Consider the following 21,798-nt stretch of genomic DNA (forward strand, 5'->3'; position numbering starts at 1 on the left):
TGCCTTGGCATGCACCCAGAGGAGGAAGGGTGCAGCCATGCATGCCTAATTCAACATGGGATGCTGTCTCTGAAGCCCATAAACACATCCATGCATCGGCAACTGTCCCTCCTTGTCCAGCCTTCGTGCTGTGTGGGGAGGTTCTGAGGGAGCTGCCTGGGGAAGCGAGCATAGAAGCCAGACTTCTGTGTTTACAAGTGACAGAAGAGCGGTAACAGTGAATATGGCCAACCCGGGGCCTATATAAAGGTAGGGGCCTGGAGCTGCAGCTCCAATAGCCCCTACGTTAATCTGGCCCTGAGGAGGATGAGGTAGCCAGCACTGCTTCTTTTCACAAATTTTAAATGAGGGTACACCCCAAAAGAGTGAGAGAGAGCAAAAATAGAACAATGGCTGGGTAAGGTCGGTATCCATCGCTATTCTGCACAAGGTACGGAAAAGTCCCGTGGGATCCATGCCTGGTTCATTTTAATGAACGTGAGCTTGTCCACATTGTCTCTGGACAGGCGGCTGCGCTTGTCTGTGATAACGCCCCCAGCTGTGCTAAATACCCGTTCAGATAATACACTGGCTGCAGGGCACGCCAGCACCTCCAAGGCGTAAAGGGCAAGATCAGGCCATGTGCCCAACTTGGAGACCCAGAAGTTGAAGGGGGCAGACCCCTCATTCAGTACGTCTAGGCGTGTGCACACATACTGCTCCACCATGTTTGTGAAATGCTGCCTCCTGCTAAGACGTTCCATATGAGCTGCTGGTGCTGCTGTTTGTTGTGGCGTGCTGACAAAGCTTTTCCACATTTCGGCCATGCTAACACTGCCTTCTGAGGTGCTGGCGGTGCCCTGGTTGCGTTGGCGACCTCCTCCTCCTCTTCCTCCTCCTCCTCCTCCTACTCCTCTTCCTCCTCCCCTTCCTCTTCCTCTTCCTCTTCCTCCTCCTCTTCCTCCTCCTCCTCTTCCTCCTCCTCTTCCGCCTTGTGCTTCCACTGTGGCCCTGCTGTCAGGTGGGAATGCCAGCAGCATCGCGTCAACCAGCGTGCGCTTGTACTCGCGCATCTTGCGATTGCGCTTCAGTGAGTGAATTAAGGACGGTACGTTGTCCTTGTAATGGGGATCCAGCAGCGTGGCCACCCAGTAATCAGCACAAGTTAGAATGTGGGCAACTCGGCGGTCGTTGTGGAGACTCTGCAGCATGTAATCGCTCATGTGTGCCAGGCTGCCCAGAGGCAACGAAAGGCTGTCCTCTGTGGGAGGTGTATCGTCCGTGTCCTCTGTATCCCCCCAGCCACGCACCAGTGATGGCCATGAGCTCGCCTGGGTGCCACCCTGCTGTGAACATGGTTCCATCTCCTCCAGCTCCTCCTCCTCATCCTCCTCATCCTTCTCATCCTCCAGAACTGTGCCCCTGCTGGACAATTGTGTCCCTGGCGTTTGTGTGTGCAGGAACCCACCCTCGGAGCCCCTTGTGAATGACTGCCCTGAAAGCCTTGGAAATGTTACCTCTTCAGCCTCCTCCTCCTCATCCTGTGCCACATCCTCTTCCATCATCGCCCGAATTGTTTTTTGAAGGAGGCATAGAAGTGGGATAGTTAAGCTGAGAACGGCGTCATCGGCACTGGCCATGTTGGTGGAGTACTCAAAACAGCGCAACAAGGCACACAGGTCTCGCATGAAGGCCCAGTTATTGGTGGTGAAGTAGTGCTGTTCCGCAGAGCGACTCACGCGCGCGTGCTTCAGTTGAAACTCCACTATGGCCTGCTGCTGCTCGCACAGTCTTTCCAGCATGTGCAAGGTGGAGTTCCACCTTGTGGGCACGTCACATATGAGGCGGTGAGCGGGAAGGATGAAGTTACGCTGCAGCGCTGACAGGCGAGCAGCAGCAGGGTGAGAACGCCGAAAGTGCGCACAGACGTTTTTTAAGGAACCTCTGCACCACCAAATTCAGCACATGCGCCAGGCAAGGGATGTGCGTCAAACCGGCTAGGCTCAGAGCTGCTATGAGATTTCGCCCGTTATCACACCAGGCCGGGCTTGAGGCTCGCTGGCAGCAACCACTCATTTGTCTGCTGTTTCATGCTCCTCCACAACTCCTGCGCGGTGTGTGGTTTTTCCCCCAAACAGGCAAGTTTTAAAACTGCCTGCTGTCGTTTACCCCTGGCCGTGCTGAAGTTGGTGGTGAAGGTGTTGCGCTGTCCGGATGAGGAGGCGGTAGAGGATGAAGAAGCGGAGTAGGAGGAGTTAGGAACAGGAGGCAAACTGAAGCGCCCTGCAATCCTCGGTGGTGGAAGGGCATGCGCCAAATTGCTATCTGCCTCAGGCCCATCCGCCACTGCATTTACCCAGTGTGCCGTTAGGGAGATATAACACCCCTGACCGTGCTTACTGGTCCACGTATCGGTAGTTAGGTGGACCTTGCCACAGATGGCGTTGCGCAGTGCACACCTGATTTTTTTCCCCCACTTCGTTGTGCAGGGAAGGGATGGCTTGCCTGTAAAAGTAGTGGCGGCTGGGCACGACGTAATGTGGGACAGCCACCGACATAAGGTTTTTAAAACTGTGCGTCTCCACCAGAATGACAGCATTTCAAAGGCCAAGAATTTTGAAATGCTGGCATTCAGGGCAAGGGATCGCGGGTGGGTAGGGGGGTACTTCCTCTTCCTCAAATGTTTGGGAGATGGAAAGACGAACGCTTCCACGGGACATTGTGGAGATGGTTGGTGACCCAGGTGGTGGTGTTGCTGACAGATCCTCTGTTTGCGGGGTGGCAGGTGCCGGTATCACTACAGATGTGGCTGGAGCGGCCAAGACTGCAGCAGAAGAGGAAGCAGGATGAGCCAGAGACGTTTCTTGGTTTTGAAGGTGTCTACTCCACTGCAGCTCGTGCTTTGCACTTAGATGCCTGATCATGCAGGTTGTGCTCAGGTTGAGAAAGTTTATGCCTCGCTTCAGGCTCTGATTGCACAGGGTGCAAACCACTCGTGTCCTGTCATCAGCACATTTTCTAAAGATCTTCCACGCTAGAGAACTCCTTTTGAGCTGACTTTGGTGCGCTCGTTCCCTTGCTGCGTTGGGCAGTAGCAGGCGTAGTGTCTAGGGCACGGGCGCTCCACTTCTGCACCCTGCTCCCTCTTCTGCTGTGCTGGTGGCTCTGTGCGACCACCGCCTCTTCCTCCAAACTACTCAGGTCACCTGCATGACGTTCATTCCATGTGGGGTCGAGGACCTCATCATCCTCCACATCATCTTCCACGCAGTCTTCACCCCTGCCTTCCTTGTCGGTCTCCACAATTCTGAACGCCGCAGCAGTTGGCACCTGCATTTCGTCATCATCGGAGACGTGCTGCGATGGTCCTTGCATGTACTCATCTTGAGAAATAAGTGGTTGGGCATTGCTGCACTCAATCTCTTCCACTTCTGGGGCAGGGCTAGGTGGATGGCCCTGGGAAGCCCTGCTGACAGAGTCATCAAAAAGAACAAGAGACTGCTGTATGGCTTGGGGCTCAGACTGCTTGGCTGATTTGCAAGGGGGTGAGGTGAAAGACGGTTGGACATCGGCTGCAGGTGCCAACTCTGAGCTTTCTGCAGTAGACTGGGTGGGAGACAATGTGAAGGAACTGGAGGCAGTGTCAGCAGCAAACCAATCTACTATCGCCTCTCTGTGTTCTGGCCTCATCACTTCTAGAGGCGTATGATGCCCTACCAAATACTGATGCAGGTTCTGTCGCCTACTAACACTTGAGGAAGGTGTTTCACTTGTGCGTGTAGCTGGCACAGATCGACCACGTCCTCTCCTTGCAACAGGAGCTCTACCAGCAGCACCACGACCCAGGCCACGGCCCCTATTTGACGGTCTCCTCATATTTCTGTAATTTAAGATCTTGCCCTAGAAAGGTGTTTATTGAATAGCGGAACAAAACAACAACAGTATCGCACGGGTGTATCTCAGTCAAATATGCAAACTATGCCGCAATTTAATGTTTTTTACCCCAAAAGGGTGTATATTGAATAGCGGAATAGGAGAAATTTTAGAATACGGTGTATCTCACACGTACAAACACAGACTAGGCCCAGATTACAATTTTTTGTACCCTAAAGGCAGGATGAGGAAGAGGAGTAGGAGGAGTTGGGAACAGGAGGCAATCTGAAGCGCCCTGCAATCCTCGGCGGTAGAAGGAGATGTGCCAAACAAATTTAAAAAGGTGTATCTCACATGTACAGATACAGACTATCCCGCAATTTAATTTTTTACACTCAAACAGGGTGTATATTGAATAGCGGAATAGGACAAATTTTAGAAAACGGTGTATATCACACGTACAAACACAAACTAGGCCCCGATTACAATTTTTTCTACCCTAAAGGCAGGATGAGGAGTAGGAGGAGTTCGGAACAGGCAGGAGGCAGACTGAAGCACCCTCAAATCCTCGGCAGTATGAGATGCGCCCAAAAAATTGGAAAGGTGTATCTCACACGTACCGACGCAGACTATCACGCAATTTAATTGTTTGTACCCAAAGGTTTTGATTAAATAGCGGAATAGAAAATATGATCAAAAAAAGTGTATGTATCTCACACCTACAGAACCACACTAGGCCCCAATTACTATTGTTTGTACCCCTAAAAGGCTGGATGAGGAGTAGGAGGAGTTTGGTAACAGGCAGCACCCTCAAATCTTCAGAAGTATGAGATGAACCCCAAAAACTTGGAAAGGTGGATCTCACACGTACCAACACAGACTATCCCGCAATTTAATTGATCCCCAAAGGTTTTTATTGAATAGCGGAATAGAAAATATGATCAAAAAAAGTGTATGTATCTCACACGTACAAAACCACACTAGGCCCCAATTACTATTGTTTGTACCCCTAAAAGGCTGAATGAGGAGTAGGAGGAGTTTGGAACAGGCAGCACCCTCAAATCTTCAGAAGTATGAGATGAACCCCAAAAACTTGGAAAGGTGGATCTCACACGTACCAACACAGACTATCCCGCAATTTAACTGTTCCCCAAAGGTTTTTATTGAATAGCGGAATAGAAAATATGATCAAAAAAAGTGTATGTATCTCACACGTACAAAACCACACTAGGCCCCAATTACTATTGTTTGTACCCCTAAAAGGCTGGATGAGGAGTAGGAGGAGTTTGGTAACAGGCAGCACCCTCAAATCTTCAGAAGTATGAGATGAACCCCAAAAACTTGGAAAGGTGGATCTCACACGTACCAACACAGACTATCCCGCAATTTAATTGATCCCCAAAGGTTTTTATTGAATAGCGGAATAGAAAATATGATCAAAAAAAGTGTATGTATCTCACACGTACAAAACCACACTAGGCCCCAATTACTATTGTTTGTACCCCTAAAAGGCTGAATGAGGAGTAGGAGGAGTTTGGAACAGGCAGCACCCTCAAATCTTCAGAAGTATGAGATGAACCCCAAAAACTTGGAAAGGTGGATCTCACACGTACCAACACAGACTATCCCGCAATTTAATTGTTCCCCAAAGGTTTTTATTGAATAGCGGAATAGAAAATATGATCAAAAAAAGTGTATGTATCTCACACGTACAAAACCACACTAGGCCCCAATTACTATTGTTTGTACCCCTAAAAGGCTGGATGAGGAGTAGGAGGAGTTTGGAACAGGCAGCACCCTCAAATCTTCAGAAGTATGAGATGAACCCCAAAAACTTGGAAAGGTGGAACTCACACGTACCAACACAGACTATCCCGCAATTTAATTGTTCCCCAAAGGTTTTTATTGAATAGCGGAATAGAAAATATGATCAAAAAAAGTGTATGTATCTCACACGTACAAAACCACACTAGGCCCCAATTACTATTGTTTGTACCCCTAAAAGGCTGGATGAGGAGTAGGAGGAGTTTGGAACAGGCAGCACCCTCAAGTCTTCAGAAGTATGAGATGAACCCCAAAAACTTGGAAAGGTGGATCTCACACGTACCAACACAGACTATCCCGCAATTTAATTGATCCCCAAAGGTTTTTATTGAATAGCGGAATAGAAAATATGATCAAAAAAAGTGTATGTATCTCACACGTACAAAACCACACTAGGCCCCAATTACTATTGTTTGTACCCCTAAAAGGCTGGATGAGGAGTAGGAGGAGTTTGGAACAGGCAGCACCCTCAAGTCTTCAGAAGTATGAGATGAACCCCAAAAACTTGGAAAGGTGGATCTCACACGTACCAACACAGACTATCCCACAATTTAATTGTTCCCCAAAGGTTTTTATTGAATAGCAGAATAGAAAATATATGTAAATCAAGTTGTGCTAATGTGATCTATGGAGGTATAAAGTCCACAAAGTCCCAATATTGATGACAGATGGAAAATATCTTGGGTAAGATCCTGAACCCGACTCCCTTTAGAGTGTACGCTTACCAGATTGAGGTAAGAATGAAGCGGATATACTTAGTCTTGTCACTTTGATAGATGATCCAGACCCGTGTGAGCAGTGAACTCGGAGGTCATTGGATCATGTAAAAAATACAAACAAACGCAATAGCGTAAAACCCAACAACTAATATAGTATCACCTTGAGTGTGACTTAAAATGGAGATTGGGAAACGTGTAAATAGCTGCCACCAAGATAGCAAGGTAAAACAAAAAAAAATTTTAAAAAATTTAAGGGGTAAATACCCCTACCAAAACAGATGCAGGATAAGGTGCAAAAAATAATCCAGTTGGAGTTGCCTCTTACCAGACAAAATTAACTTATAACCCAAGTGAAAATAAAGTGTTGAAGGTATGTGTTTGGACCATCACCAGCTAGATCAGCCTCTTACCAAAAATAAGTTAAAGCAAGTGTGTAGAAATCAATCCAAGTGACACAGGATGCAATACCAGATAAGCACCAGTAGGGGTCGCCTCTTACCAGATGTTAAACTCAGTCAAGCTTGTATGGAAATCAATAGTCAGGGTCCAAACATGAATTCTGGGATAAATCCTCGCTTTCAACCATAGATTTGCCCAATCAAAAAAGAAGAAAAGAGGCTCCCATAGCGTAAAACCGTACAATTTATTGGTAATAAAAAGGAGTAACACTTACAGTGTAGCACGAAATGTCAGGCAGAAAATGTGCAGCCGCCGGCCGGACGGCTTCGCTCGCCCGCACTCTCTAGGTCGCTGTTAGAGGATGTCAGTACGCCGTGCCCTGACGACATTTCGTCACAGATGACGTTTTCAAAGGTGAAAACGTCAGGTAGTATTTCGGAAAATACTACCTTGGAGGTCCTACTCCTCAACTTAGCACCTAAGTCCCTGAAATTGTTTAGGACTCCATCTTCCTCTGCCTATGTCATTGGTACCCATGTGTACCATGACAGCTGGGTCTTCCCCAGCCCCACCCAATAATCTGTCCACCCGATCCGCGATGTGCCGAATCCGAGCGCCCGGCAAACAACTTGCTTGTACCTGTACTTGTGAAAAAACAAAAATTCTTGCAACTAAAAAGTGTCACACACACAAATAGGACCTTTAATATCACAGAATCATACAGCTGCACCTCCAATAATGTTGTGTACCTCATCCAATGCAATAAATGTAATAAAGGATCTTACATTGGTAAAACAAGATAGAAGTTGCAATTGCAAACAAGGATGAATTTGCACAGACACACCATTAAGGAACAGATTCCTTCACAGCACATGCGCCGGTGACATCATCTTCTGCATATACAGTAAATATCTCCTAAACGGTGCATGTTTAGGAGATATGTACAGTACCTATAGGTAGTCCATATTTTACCTTAGGCTTACCTATAGGTACTAGATAGAGATGCAAGTTTACTCCCACTTTAAAGGAAAAGTTTTAAACGAAGAATGATAATTCTATTTGACATGATTATGGACTAAATGTAGACCTTGGTTTTCTAAATTATTATCTAACAGTTTTTCCACCCCTTCTCTCCTCTGTGACAGTTACTCCACCCCCCAGTGTATAGCACTTTCTCTCGGTATTCTCACATTAACTATCCCAGTTTAATTACCATTTCTGTGTGTGGTTTTATGTTTTTTTTCTCCCTCAGAGATTGTCCTACTTAACATTCTGCTAAAATTTTGTGTATTAGTACAGCCTGGACCTTGAAGACAGGGACACACCCTGAAAATTTGAATGTTAGCGCAAATTAAAAATTATCATGCACAGTACTGTTCTTTTTGCAAGTGCAGTAGTAAGGCTACAATTACTTCAAGCTTTCATAAAGTAACATTTTTCACATAAGTCACATCAGCCATAATAAGGCCTCAAGAAGACAATTTGCCTGCATTCTGACCTCTGCTCCTGCAACCACTTTAGACTGCTGATTCAGCAATATACTTGCAAGCTCAGTGCATAGCTTATATTCAACCTTAAACCATACATGTATCTGTAAAAGATATTGCAAATATATTATTGGAGTGTAATAACATACCAAAAGTAAGATTGTGTGTATTTCAAACAATCGCGGCTTCCTTTTTTTAAATATTTTTGTGTACATACTGTATGTATAATGACTTCAGTTTATATATGCATAGTTCAATTTATATAATTCCACCCTTCCCCACAGGAATTTTCTGTACTCTAATACAAACAGAAAACAAGAAAAGGAAAGAAAAAAAAGTAACATTTGGTGAAGTTGTCTATTTTAAATGCCCAGAAAACTGGACCCTAGATGGCTCAAGTTCAGTCCAGTGCTTTCATTATGGCTGGAGTTCAACCTTTCCAACCTGTAGAGGTATGTACATCTAAATAATACATAGTGTAGTGGAAACAAAACTGTCCTAAACCTGGAAAATTCAAACTGTTATGAAAACTGTGGTACCAAACATCATACAAACCCCTCCTCGTTCAGCCAAGAGCATATCCAGAGAGATCCCGTTCTGCCAGGCTGTCAGTGAGGTTGCATCAAGCTGCTCGGCAAGGCACTTGACTGCATCTCTTGTATAGTTAACAAAGCGCTGTTGATTGTAATATATATAGTTTATCCAATCAGTATTCTTATTTACAGATATAAACAGGAAAATAGATTTGAAACCTGCTGCTACTTGATTTCTTGCTTTAAATTCATCTGGGACACCTCTTGGTACACCTATAGCATCTATGTATACTGATATATCAAAACTTCCCCCTGGTACATCTCGCTTGGTTAGCTTATTTCATTTCCTGCCTAGGGCCTTATCCCATATAGGAACACCTCCTAGTCTGGCGGGGAAGATTAGAAAGGGTTGAACTACTTTCACTAGTGTGCATGTCCCATCCCAGTTTGAGCTCAGTAAAGGCCTTAGCTTGTTATCTCCACACAACCACCAAGTGTCTGCTAAGGCTTGCATTTGATTGATAAATAATTCAGCAGGAAAATGGTTTGTTTCATTAACCTGATAAACCTTTGTACAAAATTTAAAACTGGTGCTGGAGAATCTCTTGGTGTTATTGAAACAAGTGTAGTTTCCCTTGTACACTGTGACACCTCTGGGCTTAGTTCTCATTTTAGTGACAGGAAACTTAGCTATTTCGATATTACATGTAACATTATCAACTTTACCTTGCATTATTAGTAAAATACATGTCATGGTAAAAATGTCTTGTACAGGAACCGCTGCCAACCAAGGCCTACCACTTGAACATACAACACAATCAGTCACGTTAGAATTGTTAGCAGTAAACTTCATCCACTCCAGCCATTCATTTTTGTCAGAGTAGCCAGTCTCTATGCTCCATCTATCTTCAAGGTGTATCGCTACCCCAACTACCTCGCTGTCCTGCTCATTTCCAACCTTAGGGAGTGGGCCACCTGTAGCACTGTCAGGGGCATTTCGGGAAGGGTTTTCCTGAAGTTTGATTTCAGCCCATGGATCCTCCCCTTACACGGTTATTCCCAGTCTATATACCCCACTGTCTTTGACTTCTGGGTTCTTCATTGTGAAGATTATGTTTGCTTGACTTTCCTTTGCTAAAAAGATCCTTTGATATGTCACCTGGAGAAATCATAGCTGAACTGACCTACCACTTGTGGGGGTCTGTCATCCACCATACATCCTCCTCTTAGAGAGATCTAGCACACTATCTCCCACTTTCAAAGTCTCCCAGAGCCAATAGGTGGCAAGACCCACAGCGAATAAGGTACAAGCAATAATCAGAAACTTTCCCTGGGGAGTTTTGAGGTACCCCCGAGACAGCAGAGAAATCATAGCCACCTCCCATCTACCTATTCCTGTGTGTTAAGTTCACAGTGTTACTTTCACCTCTTGTAGGTGGGAGGTGGTCTCTCCTTCCAGGATGTGACTCCCTTTATTTAGAAAAAGACATGTGCCCCCATTCACAACACTCACTCACATAAGTTTGTTTCTCTACTCTAGTGATTTTTGGGGATTCTCTGCTGTTTCTGTAAAGCCAGGATATGTGTTTCTGCTTACTGTCAGGCCTAAAGCTTTCTTACACTGTGTAATATGTATCCAAGTGCACACTGTGCACAAAAAAAAGTTTTGTTTGAGTAATTTGAGAATCCAAACACAGTAAATGTCTTCTCCACTAACTAGAGATACCATCCCTCCTGTTGAGACATCGTTTACCCCATGGCTCAAAAGAGCGCATGCCAGAACAAACTGCTTAGGCAAGATTGGTCCAGAATCTGGACCAATTCCCGCAAAATTGTAACCTCTTGTCTACAGTGGGTACGGAAAGTATTCAGACCCCCTTAAATTTTTCACTCTTTGTTATATTGCAGCCATTTGCTAAAATCATTTAAGTTCATTCTTCTTCCTCATGAATGTACACATGGCACCCCATACTGACAGAAAAACACAGAATTGTTGACATTGTTGCAGATTTATTAAAAAAGAAAAACTAAAATATCACATGGTCCTAAGTATTCAGACCCTTTGCTGTGACACTAATATATTTAACTCAGGTGCTTTCCATTTCTTCTGATCATCCTTGAGATGGTTCTACACCTACATTTGAGTCCAGCTGTGTTTGATTATACTGATTGGACTTGATTAGGAAAGCCACACACCTGTCTATATAAGACCTTCCAGATCACAATGCATGTCAGAGCAAATGAGAATCATGAGGTCAAAGGAACTGCCTGAAGAGCTCAGAGACAGAATTGTGGCAAGGCACAGATCTGGCCAAGGTTACAAAAAGATTTCTGCTGCACTTAAGGTTCCTAAGAGCACAGTGGCCTCCATAATCCTCAAATGGAAGACGTTTGGGACGACCAGAACCCTTCCTAGAGCTGGCCGTCCGGCCAAACTGAGCTATCGGGGGAGAAGAGCCTTGGTGAGAGAGGTAAAGAAGAACCCAAAGATCACTGTGGCTGAGCTCCAGAGATGCAGTCAGGAGATGGGAGAAAGTTGTAGAAAGTCAACCATCACTGCAGCCCTCCACCAGTCGGGGCTTTATGGCAGAGTGGCCCGACGGAAGCCTCTCCTCAGTGTAAGACACATGAAAGCCCGCATGGAGTTTGCTAAAAAACACCTGAAGGACTCCCAAGATGGTGAGAAATAAGATTCTCTGGTCTGATGAGACCAAAATAGAACTTTTTGGCCTTAATTCTAAGCGGTATGTGTGGAGAAAACCAGGCACTGCTCATCACCTGTCCAATACAGTCCCAACAGTGAAGCATGGTGGTGGCAGCATCATGCTGTGGGGGTGTTTTTCAGCTGCAGGGACAGGACGACTGGTTGCAATCGAGGGAAAGATGAATGCGGCCAAGTACAGGGATATCCTGGACAAAAACCTTCTCCAGAGTGCTCTGGACCTCAGACTGGGCCGAAGGTTTACCTTCCAACAAGACAATGACCCTAAGCACACAGCTAAAATAACGAAGGAGTGGCTTCACAGCAACTCCGTGACTGTTCTTGAATGGCCCAGCCAGAGCCCTGACTTAAACCCAATTGAGCATCTCTGGAGAGACCTAAAAATGGCTGTCCACCAACGTTTACCATCCAACCTGACAGAACTGGAGAGGATCTGCAAGGAGGAATGGCAGGGGATCCCCAAATCCAGGTGTGAAAGACTTGTTGCATCTTTCCCAAAAAGATTCCTGGCTGTATTAGATCAAAAGGGGGCTTCTACTAAATACTGAGCAAAGGGTCTGAATACTTAGGACCATGTGATATTTCAGTTTTTCTTTTTTAATAAATCTGCAACAATGTCAACAATTCTGTGTTTTTCTGTCAGTATGGGGTGCTATGTGTACATTCATGAGGAAGAAGAATGAACTTAAATGATTTTAGCAAATGGCTGCAATATAACAAAGAGTGAAAAATTTAAGGGGGTCTGAATACTTTCTGGACCCACTGTATGTGTTTCAGTATTATCTCATAATAATCAAGGATTTCAAAAATCAGTGTTATGTATGTATGTGCAGCATGTATAGTCAGTAGCAGATTTAGACAGTCTAGTCAATGCTACACCGATTTGTTCTATGTCCATCTCATTTATTAGCACCTGTGTACTCAATGTCCATAATTGAATTGTTCAGAAAACCCACCTTTAGCCGTGTGTCATTTCTAATCTGATCTAAATAAATAAATATTTTAAATATTTAATACTTTTCATTGGTTCTATTCCCCACCCAGTTTACCTTAAATGAAAAAATGGGGGATCTGTAATATATCTAATACTGTGTAGATACCTACTTTCCTTTTCCCTTAGGCTCCATGTACACGGGACGTTGTTAAAAGTCCCTTTGAATGCTGGAATTTTTAGGACGTTTGAAACGTCCGTTCGGTCGCGTTTGTACCCGTGTTTAGCGGCGTTTGCGGGCGTTTGAGTTTTAGAAGCGTTCCTAGAGGTCAAAAAAATGATTACCCTTTAAAATGTAAAAACGCGAACGCTAAACGCGGGTCATCGCGTTCGGACGCGTTCAGACGCGTTTGTGCGTTTGAAACGCCGGGAAACACACGTTCGAACGCAAATAATTACGTTCTAAAAAAAGTCCCTGAACGCAACTGCCTGCAAATGACTGTAAACGACCTGGTGTACATGGACAGATAAGATAAAATGTAGATGGGTTCAGGGCTTCTGAAAAAAAAACGCCCAACTGCTCCTAAACGGCCATTTCCAGCGTCCCATGTACATGGACCCTAAAAGAAAAAACTCAGATTTCCCATTCAGGGTAAAACATTGCAACAAAAACACCACCACCCATCTCCCAACTGGACTTCTACATAATTTTGTATCTAAACCAAACAATGTCCAACCATAGGCCCAACTTCAAACTTCTTAATGTGTGCATTTCCTCTATATATTACGATCTTCTCCCACACTCTAAATACACTCTGTAAAATAATTGGATTTTATCTATATTTACCCCAGCTTCTGTGTACATATTACCTATACATCTATGTGTCACCATACTCCGCATGCCTGACCTAAACACAGGCAATCAAAGAGAATTGAAGAAACCCATATGTGGGAACCTATCTAATTTCATAATCATTCATAAAGAAAATGTAATCAAATGTATCAAATGTGGTTAAAAGATTGCTCAGTGGCAGATATTACAATATATATATCTCAAGATTTGCAGTACCCAATTTTGAAGGACTTGCTTTAAAATTTGCAACCATTGCAATAATCACAATTATCTCTAATAGAAACCAACAATTCTAAGTAGGCTAGAAATGACCTTTTCCATAATAAATGACACAAATTGCTTAGATTCAAACTGCCATTCATAAAGAAAAAGTACTTGAAAGCAGATATCAGTTATGTGTAAAACCCAAGTTTAAATCTTCTGTACTGGGCACATCCTGTAAATTCTGTGAACTCTGTTTTCCAGAACGTTTGCGCACTCCAAAAGTGCTACTGCCTTACAGGCCACTGTAATGATTATGACAGAATATACAAAAGTAGATGCTGCCATAATTAAACAAAACACACACACAGGAAAGGACAATACAGAAAAATATAAAATCAGAAGAAAAACTTAAATACCATCAAAAGTATTTAGCTGCTCTGTATATAACCAGTTGTAACAAAAATATCATTGCATTCATATAAACAAAGATGATGCAAATTGTCAATGGCTGCTATAATCTTCTTTAGATTTTGGACATCAAACAATATCAGACAGGCGGATTGATCCCGTTTAGTACTACCTGGAAACTTAAACAAAATGAAAGGTCATAGTGGGTTACAATTAGATTTCTCACCTAGAAATAATCAAATGGTTAGCAACAAACATATTAATCACAAAACATATGGCCATGTTGTTTAATGAGAGTGCACTCTTTTCTACACATAATAAATGAGCTCATAATAATTAGGTAATTTGATTATCACCACGTGGATTTTCATTAAAGGACGTCCATCAAAAGTTGTCAATCATTCACCATGGTTAAAATACATTCACAATAACATTTATAGTGTGCTCATATACTGTTACTCTTCGCTTGGTCACACATTTAACATGTTATACAGAACTTGTCTTATTCAGCTATCTTATTCAAATACCTGCCGTGTGGAAAAAACACAGTTTTTATCAGTGGGTGGAGCTGTCTTCCTTCCCACGCCCAGTGGTCTGGAATGGAAGACTAAAGATTTTTAAAATAATTATAATATTAATGGCTGCTCTTTGTTTCCTATTAATCTTAAGGTTACAAAATAAAAACCCAACCATTTCAACTAGGATTTTATATCTGCAAATACATAAAAAACAAAAAAAAAACATCCTTAACCACTTACCGCATACTGACGTATATTTACGTCGGCAGACTTTGCGGTAGTATACCGGGATGATGCCTCTAGCTAGAGGCACCGTCCCGGTACCGTGGTTTATAGCCGACGGTCGGCTTTCCATCGGTAATGACCAATGCGGCTCGGGAGCCGCTCGATCGTTACCTGGGTGAGCGGGAGGGGACATCCCCCCCCTCCCGCCGCCTTCCATGACTTTGCTCGGGGCTCCCGTTCCACCGGGAGCCCCGAGCACCCAGCCGGCACGTCCGCCGGCTGGATGGAGTCCCGATAAAAGCCGGAAATGGCTTCGATCGGGTCTACGATGATGTAACCCGGAGGCGGCATCCATGACGTCACTTCCGGGTTACTGTGCTGCAAAAGGCGGCAGATTTAAAAAACGGCTGTATGCAGAAACGCTGTTTTCGGCGTTTTGCATACAGGGAAGTGTAGTGGAGGGATCGAGGGTCTTTTAGACCCTCGATCCCTCCATAAAGAGTACCTGTCACTACATATTGGTGTCACAAGGGATGTTTACATTGCTTGTGACAGCAATAAAAGTATAAAAACGTATAAAACGTATACGGAAGTCGAGCCGCAAATTAAATCGCTGTTCAAACCACACATGTGAGGTATCACTGCGATCGCCAGAGCGTGGGCAATAATTAAAAAAAAAAGAGCTACACTCTAACTCTAAACTGGTGACCGTTAAATAAATTTAAAGCGTCGCCTATTGAGATCTCTATTGACCGTAGTTTGTCGCCATCCCACGGGGGGGGGGGGGGGCGCAATTTTAAACCGTAACATGTTGGGTATCTATTTACTCGGCGTGATATCATCTTTCACGATATACAAAAGAAATGTGCTAACTTTACTGTTTAGTATTTTTTAAATGCAGTGAAATGTGATTTTTCTAAATTTTTCCAAAAAAATGGTGTTTTAAAGACTGCTGCGCAAGTACCGCGTGACAAAAAATATTGCAATGACCGACATTTTATTCTCCAGAGTCTTTGCTAAAAAAATATATATAATGTTTGGGGGTTCTAAGTAGTTTTCTAGGAAAAAAAAACTGGTTTTAACTTGTAAACAAAAAGTGTCCGAAAGAAGGCTGGGGCTTAAGTGGTTAACGTTACAAAGTTTTTACATCACATATTACAGTATATTACTCATTGCTTATATTCAAAACTCTCCTGTAGTCTGTCCGCATCTCTCACTTCCTCCCTCCCATGACAAGGGGGGGAGGGGGAAAGTCTAAAGAGGAACAACCAGACTTCTCTGTCAGAAACAATTTTTTTTGTTTTTTGTTTGTTTAAGCATACAAAGGCTTTCTAACAAAAACTTCTATTTCTCACACACAGTACTAGTGAAGCGGAATTAGAACGCGGCCATCTCTCCCGCGCGCCAAGTCACGCCCCCCAGTTTTTTCAATATTCAACATGTATGTTTCATCATCAGTACTTTCAAGATCTTTTTTGTAACAAGAATTTATCTTTCCCATAACTACTTCTTATATCTTTTACGTGCACTTAGTAAGGCTTTCATTGGTCCCCCTTAACTTCTCGACCACCTTTTGTATATAGAAATTGGTCACAACAACCTACCAATTCTACTATACAGGTATAATAGTTAGTCACAAAATATACCTTTCAGTAACTACCCATATACCAAAAGTTCAAACAGTGTATATTTCTGACTACACTATTTCTATGAGAAAGATAAATTCGTTACTCACCGAACCACTTGTTATTCCTCACCGGTCTTCCGTGAAACCGACTCTGGATGACAGGACCCCACCTGGAACAACTGGCCTCTGTTTACAGTCAACTTGAAGACCGGAGGGCTTTTCTGTGGTGATCATCAATGTTTCACTTCAGATCTTTGATGCACTCGGCAGGAGGGGTACCATTCGTCACCAGTAGTGGTTTTCCGGCTCAAGAAGGACCATGAAATGTTGGAAGAATTCCAGGCTGGGAAACCGGTGTTTGTAGGAAAACAAGTAAGTTCACTTTATTTCATGTGCACATGGAGAAATACACAAGCAGGTGTATGCTAAAGGTTCAGTCTGCCTGTATGTAGTTTCTATCGATCCCCCACCGGGCTTAAGCTTTTATAGTAATGAATATGCATGAGACATAGATGTATCCTGGGCTGTAACCTAGGCAGGACCATGTAACTGGTCCAATCATAGTCCATTTTCTTCTTATGGTAGTTGAGGGTTAAATATTAGAACTGGTGGTCAATTTTGTTAGTTCTTTAACCACAAATGTCTATTCGTTGATCAAACAGGGAAGTAAGCCGTTGGTTTTCACCATGTTGTCACTGTCCTCTTTTGAAATAAGCAGACCATATGTTTCCTGTTGTTTTCCTCAGATAAGCATATTTCATTTGTTACAAGTAAGCTTAAAGCATAACTCTAGATATATTTTAGGTTTATACAAAACATGGTTTATTCAATTTACCTAACAAAAGGGCATCAGCATTCTGGTGTACCTTTCCTAGATTATGTATCACTGCAAAGTTGAAGTCCTGCAGGGTGAGGCACCAGTAGGTGATTCTGGAGTTCTTGTCTTTGTTTTGGGCCATCCATGTAAGGGGTCTGACACTAGCCTAAAGGGTCGGCCAAACCGGTAGTAGCGATGTGTCTCCAAGTCCCATTTTATTGCTAGACACTCCCTTTCCACAATGAAATAATTCCTCTCGGCCGGTGAGAGCTTCTGGCTCAAGTACACAACGGAGTGCTCATCTCCTCCAACCATCTGCGACAGAACTGCACCCAGACCCAACTTTGAGGCACCCGTTTGTACCAGGAACTCTTTTTTGAAGTCTGTGGCTACAGGCATTGGTTCCTGGCACAAAGCTTGTTTCAAACAGCAGTTCCTTCCTTTTGTAAGATCTGTTACGATCTGTTAAAGGTGCTACTAGACTGGCAAAGTTGGGAACAAACCTCATGTAATACCCCACAATGTCAAGAAAGGAACGCACCTGTTTTTTTGTGAGAGGGCGGAGCCACTTCTGGATGGCCCCCACCTTGTTCAATTGGGGGTTTAATCACCCCTGTGCCTACAACATACCCCAAGTAGCAGGCCTCCTCCAACCAACCTTACTTTTTTCTGGGTTCACCGTGAACCCGGCCTTCCGCAGCGCATCCAACACTGATTGCACTTTCTGAAAGGGACTCTCCCAGTCCTGGCTAAAGATGACAATGTCGTCAAGGTAGGCACATGAGAATTCCTTATGGGATCTCAGAGCGAAGTCCATAGCCCTCTGGAAAGTGACTGGGGCCTCATGTAACCCAAACGGCATTCTGGTATACTGCCATAATCCCTCTGGTGTGGCAAACATAGTTTTTTCCTTAGCCTCTGGGGAAAGTGGAATCTGCCAATATCCCTTGGTCAAGTCAAGAGTGTTAATGTATTGGGCAGGTCATAACCTCTCGATTAACTCATCCACTTGGGTCATGGGATAAGCGTCTGGCTTGGAGACTTTGTTTAGCTTACAAAAGTTATTGCAGATCTGCCAGGTTCCATTTGTCTTGGGTAGAAGCACAATAGGACTGGACCAGCTACTTGAGGACTCTTCAATGATCCCAAGGTCAAACATACTCTTTAGTTTGGCCGAGACAATATTCCGGCCAGCTTCAGATATGCGGTTTGGCTTGACGTTTACCCATGCGCCAGGGTCTGTGATTATATCATGTTCTATTACAGAGGTTAAACCAGGCAGGTTTGAAAACATGTCTCGATTCCTCTGCAAAAACTTCCAAGACTCCTGTTTTTGTGGAGGGGAAGAGAGCCTCTGCAATTCCTATCTTCCAAATCTAAGCATTAGGATCTTTCTGGAACTTCACACTGACTGTCAAAACCATCTCTATCTTTCCATGGTTTGATCAGGTTGGTGTGGTAAATCTGGTAGGGTTTACATTTGGTGGGCTGATGGACTTTTTAATTAACGTTTCCCACCCTCTCCACTATCTCAAAGGGTCCTTGCCACTTGGCGAGAAACCTACTTTCTACGGTATTCACCAATACCAGCACTCGATCCCCGGGTTTAAACTGTCTAACCTTGGTGGATCGGTTGTACACACGACTCTGGGCCTTTTGGGTAGCCTGCAAATGTTCCCTAACTATGGGCATAATTTGTTATTCTATCCTGTAGTTGTGAAATGTGTTCCATCACACTCCGATAAGGGGAAGCCTCTTGTTCCCATGTCTCCTTCACTATATTCAGTAGTCCATGGGGGTGTCTCCCATAAACCAACTCAAAGGGGGAGAATCCTGTGGAGGCCTGTGATACCTCTCTTATGGCAAACAGGAGAGGCAATAAGTAATCCCAATCACGGCCATCCCCTTTAGGGTTTTGTTGAACTGCTCCATTAAGCCCTTAGTTTGTGAATGATACACCGAAGTCGGCAAATGTTTAACCTTAAACAGTGTACAGAGATCCTTCAATACTTTTTACATAAATGGTGTCACGGCTCTAGTCATGCCATACAGATGGCCAGGTGTGGCTGCCGTTAAGTACCTAACTGGGGATTTGTACCTGGGGATGATGTTCTGTCCTGTTATCCTGCCTCTGAGCCACACTTCAGCTCATATGGATCCAGTCTTGTTTATCTGGCATTGCCTGCAGCACTAGGGGGCTGGACTTTACCTGAGTATGCTCCTGTCTCTCATTGTCCAGCTGAAGCTAATTACTAATTTAAGCAAGGTATAAAACACTGCCTCTCACTGAGAGCAGGGTCAGTTCATTGTTACTGGTTGACAGATTTTGTTCCCGTGTTCTTGTCTCCTGAGCTTGTTTTCCAAACTGACTCCGGCTTCTGACCTTACATCCGCTCCGTGTTTATCCTGACTCGGGGCATCCATTGACTACGGTTATTCCTGGACTATCCTTCCATTTGTATTCCTGCCAGTACTGCTAATTTGAGCACTTTTCCTGCGAAGCCCCCGTGCACAGATTCACAACCCAGATGGCTTCCTTACACCTTGGACTGTGGATATCTGCAAGGGTGAGCTGCTTCCGGATACCTGGTGACATAGTCAAGAACAACTAAAAAGTATTGATGTCCCCTAGCTGACTAGGGAATTTGGCCCACCAAGTCCATGGCTATGCGATCAAAGGGAACCTTTATAATTGGAAGCGGTACCAGCAAACTATGAAAATGGGGGGTTGGGGGGCGGTTCTTTGACAGGTGGGACAGGACTCAGTTTAATTTCCTGATATACACGAGCCAATAAAACTGCTGAAAAACCCGTTCCTGAGTTTTATCCGCGCCAATGTGACCCCCAAGTACATGACTATGAGCTAAATGTAACACTTTAGACCTAAAAGTTTTGGGTACCACCAGTTGTTGCAACACTTCATCATTGACTTTGGTTACTCTGTACAACAAGTCATGATTCACAGCAAAATGGGAGAACTGTATATCGGCCCCAGGCTGCTGTGGCTCACCGTTTAACACTATAGCCTGTTCCCTGGCGGGGATCAAAGTAGGGTCCCTCATCTGAGCACTAAGGAAATCTTCCCGGGAGCCCCAGAGATCTGACAACTCTGGCACAGACGAGGTACCTTCGGCTTCCAACCCTGAAAAAACCTCCAGAGGAATGGGCTCACTTTCTGCAGGTTCAGTCACCTGGTACCTTTCATCAGTATTAACATTCAGTATTACCCACAACCTCTGTGGGTTCTTGCTTTTGGGGGGAACCCCACCTGTATGAGCTTGTGCTCATACAAGTCCCAAAATATGGGGCAGTCTCCCCCGATTAGTAGGTCATGAGGCAATCCTGGGACCACCCTAGTGTAGCAGTTCCTGCAGGTGTACACAGGGTCACACAGGCCACCGGATAGTCCTTCACATCACCATGCACACAGATGACCCCGACCTGTTCCCCTGATACCAGGGTTCTCTGCAAACTGTCTGCATGGAGCAGGGTAATGACACTCCCGCAGTCAAGGAGCGCTATCACCTCATGTCTATTAGCCTGTACCACACACTCATGAGGATTCAGACTAGCTACAGCACACCGTGCATTGCTAGGTATGATTCAACATTGTCTGTGACCGTTATCTTTTGCAGGGTCCACTGCAATGCCTTCCATGGGTCATCTTTCACAATTTCAGCCTACTGGGTTACTGCTCTCTGTAAAGCCGCTATCTGTTCCACCAGCAAGCGGTTTGTCTCCTGCTGTGTAGCATTAGACACCAACTGTTTTAGGAATTCCTCCATTGCCTTTTCAGAAGTTTTCACAGGCTATACAGCTTTATTCCAGGACATAGGATTGACCTGCACCCCTCAAACTGCCCAATGCATTCCTCCACCAATTGTACGGGATCAGAGGGGTAAACAGCCAGCTCAGAGACAGTCCAGGGAAAATAAAATATGCTTTTATACAACAAAAAGGCAAAACAAACAGGAAAACGGCAGGCTTGTCTTGAGATAAAATTCCACAGAACGGTAAAGCATAGTCTTTGGAGCAAACAGGCTTATAGACAACTTATTACACAGCTCTAGCCAGAGCTACAGTTTCTTATAAGGCTTGGCTCACCCAGCAGGTCACAGTACAGCAATGGAGCTTCCCTCTCTGCATGCTGACATCTCTTCACTCCTAGCAAACAGCTCCACTGACCCTTTCAGACCAGCTGCTTAATAAGCAAGTCTGAAAGGGAAGTACCTGACCTCTAAAATTTACCCTCTCTTCACCCTGCCCTAGGCTGACTCTCTACAACATATACAGATACACATGTACACACACACACACAAAGAACACAGACACACATATGTACACACGGACGCATGTACAGGCACATGCCCTAAAGAAATCGATCAATGTGAATGGAGGAGTCTGCTCTAGTATCATTTTTTACAGTCAGTGGTCAGCTTTCATGTAAAAGCAATCCTAGCAGATAATTAGCAGCTAGACTGCTTTTACAAGCAGTGCATGCGCGGTGACATCGGGCGCCATCGAGGCTGGAGGATTGCAATGGAGCCTGTTTGATGGGAAGATTCCTTCATGCACAGGGAGTGTATAGAGAGAGCCCACTAATTAGGTTAACTTTTGACTGATGGGGACACCACACAGGTGAGGCACATTGGTAAATTGCTTAATGATTTACAACTAGG

General features: G+C 44.3%; 1 long non-coding RNA gene across 1 annotated transcript in view; it reads left to right on the forward strand.

The window, feature by feature from the left end:
* Nucleotides 1-8,727, forward strand: part of LOC309561253 — a 243,060-nt gene extending 234,333 nt beyond the window's left edge. The window contains exon 4 of the long non-coding RNA XR_014225555.1: nucleotides 8,566-8,727. This is a non-coding gene — a long non-coding RNA (uncharacterized lncRNA). The remainder of the gene's footprint in view (nucleotides 1-8,565) is intronic.
* Nucleotides 8,728-21,798: the final 13,071 nt, after the last annotated feature.

Source organism: Pelophylax lessonae, assembly GCF_965119305.1.
Source record: "Pelophylax lessonae genome assembly, chromosome: 8".
NCBI lineage: Eukaryota > Metazoa > Chordata > Amphibia > Anura > Ranidae > Pelophylax > Pelophylax lessonae.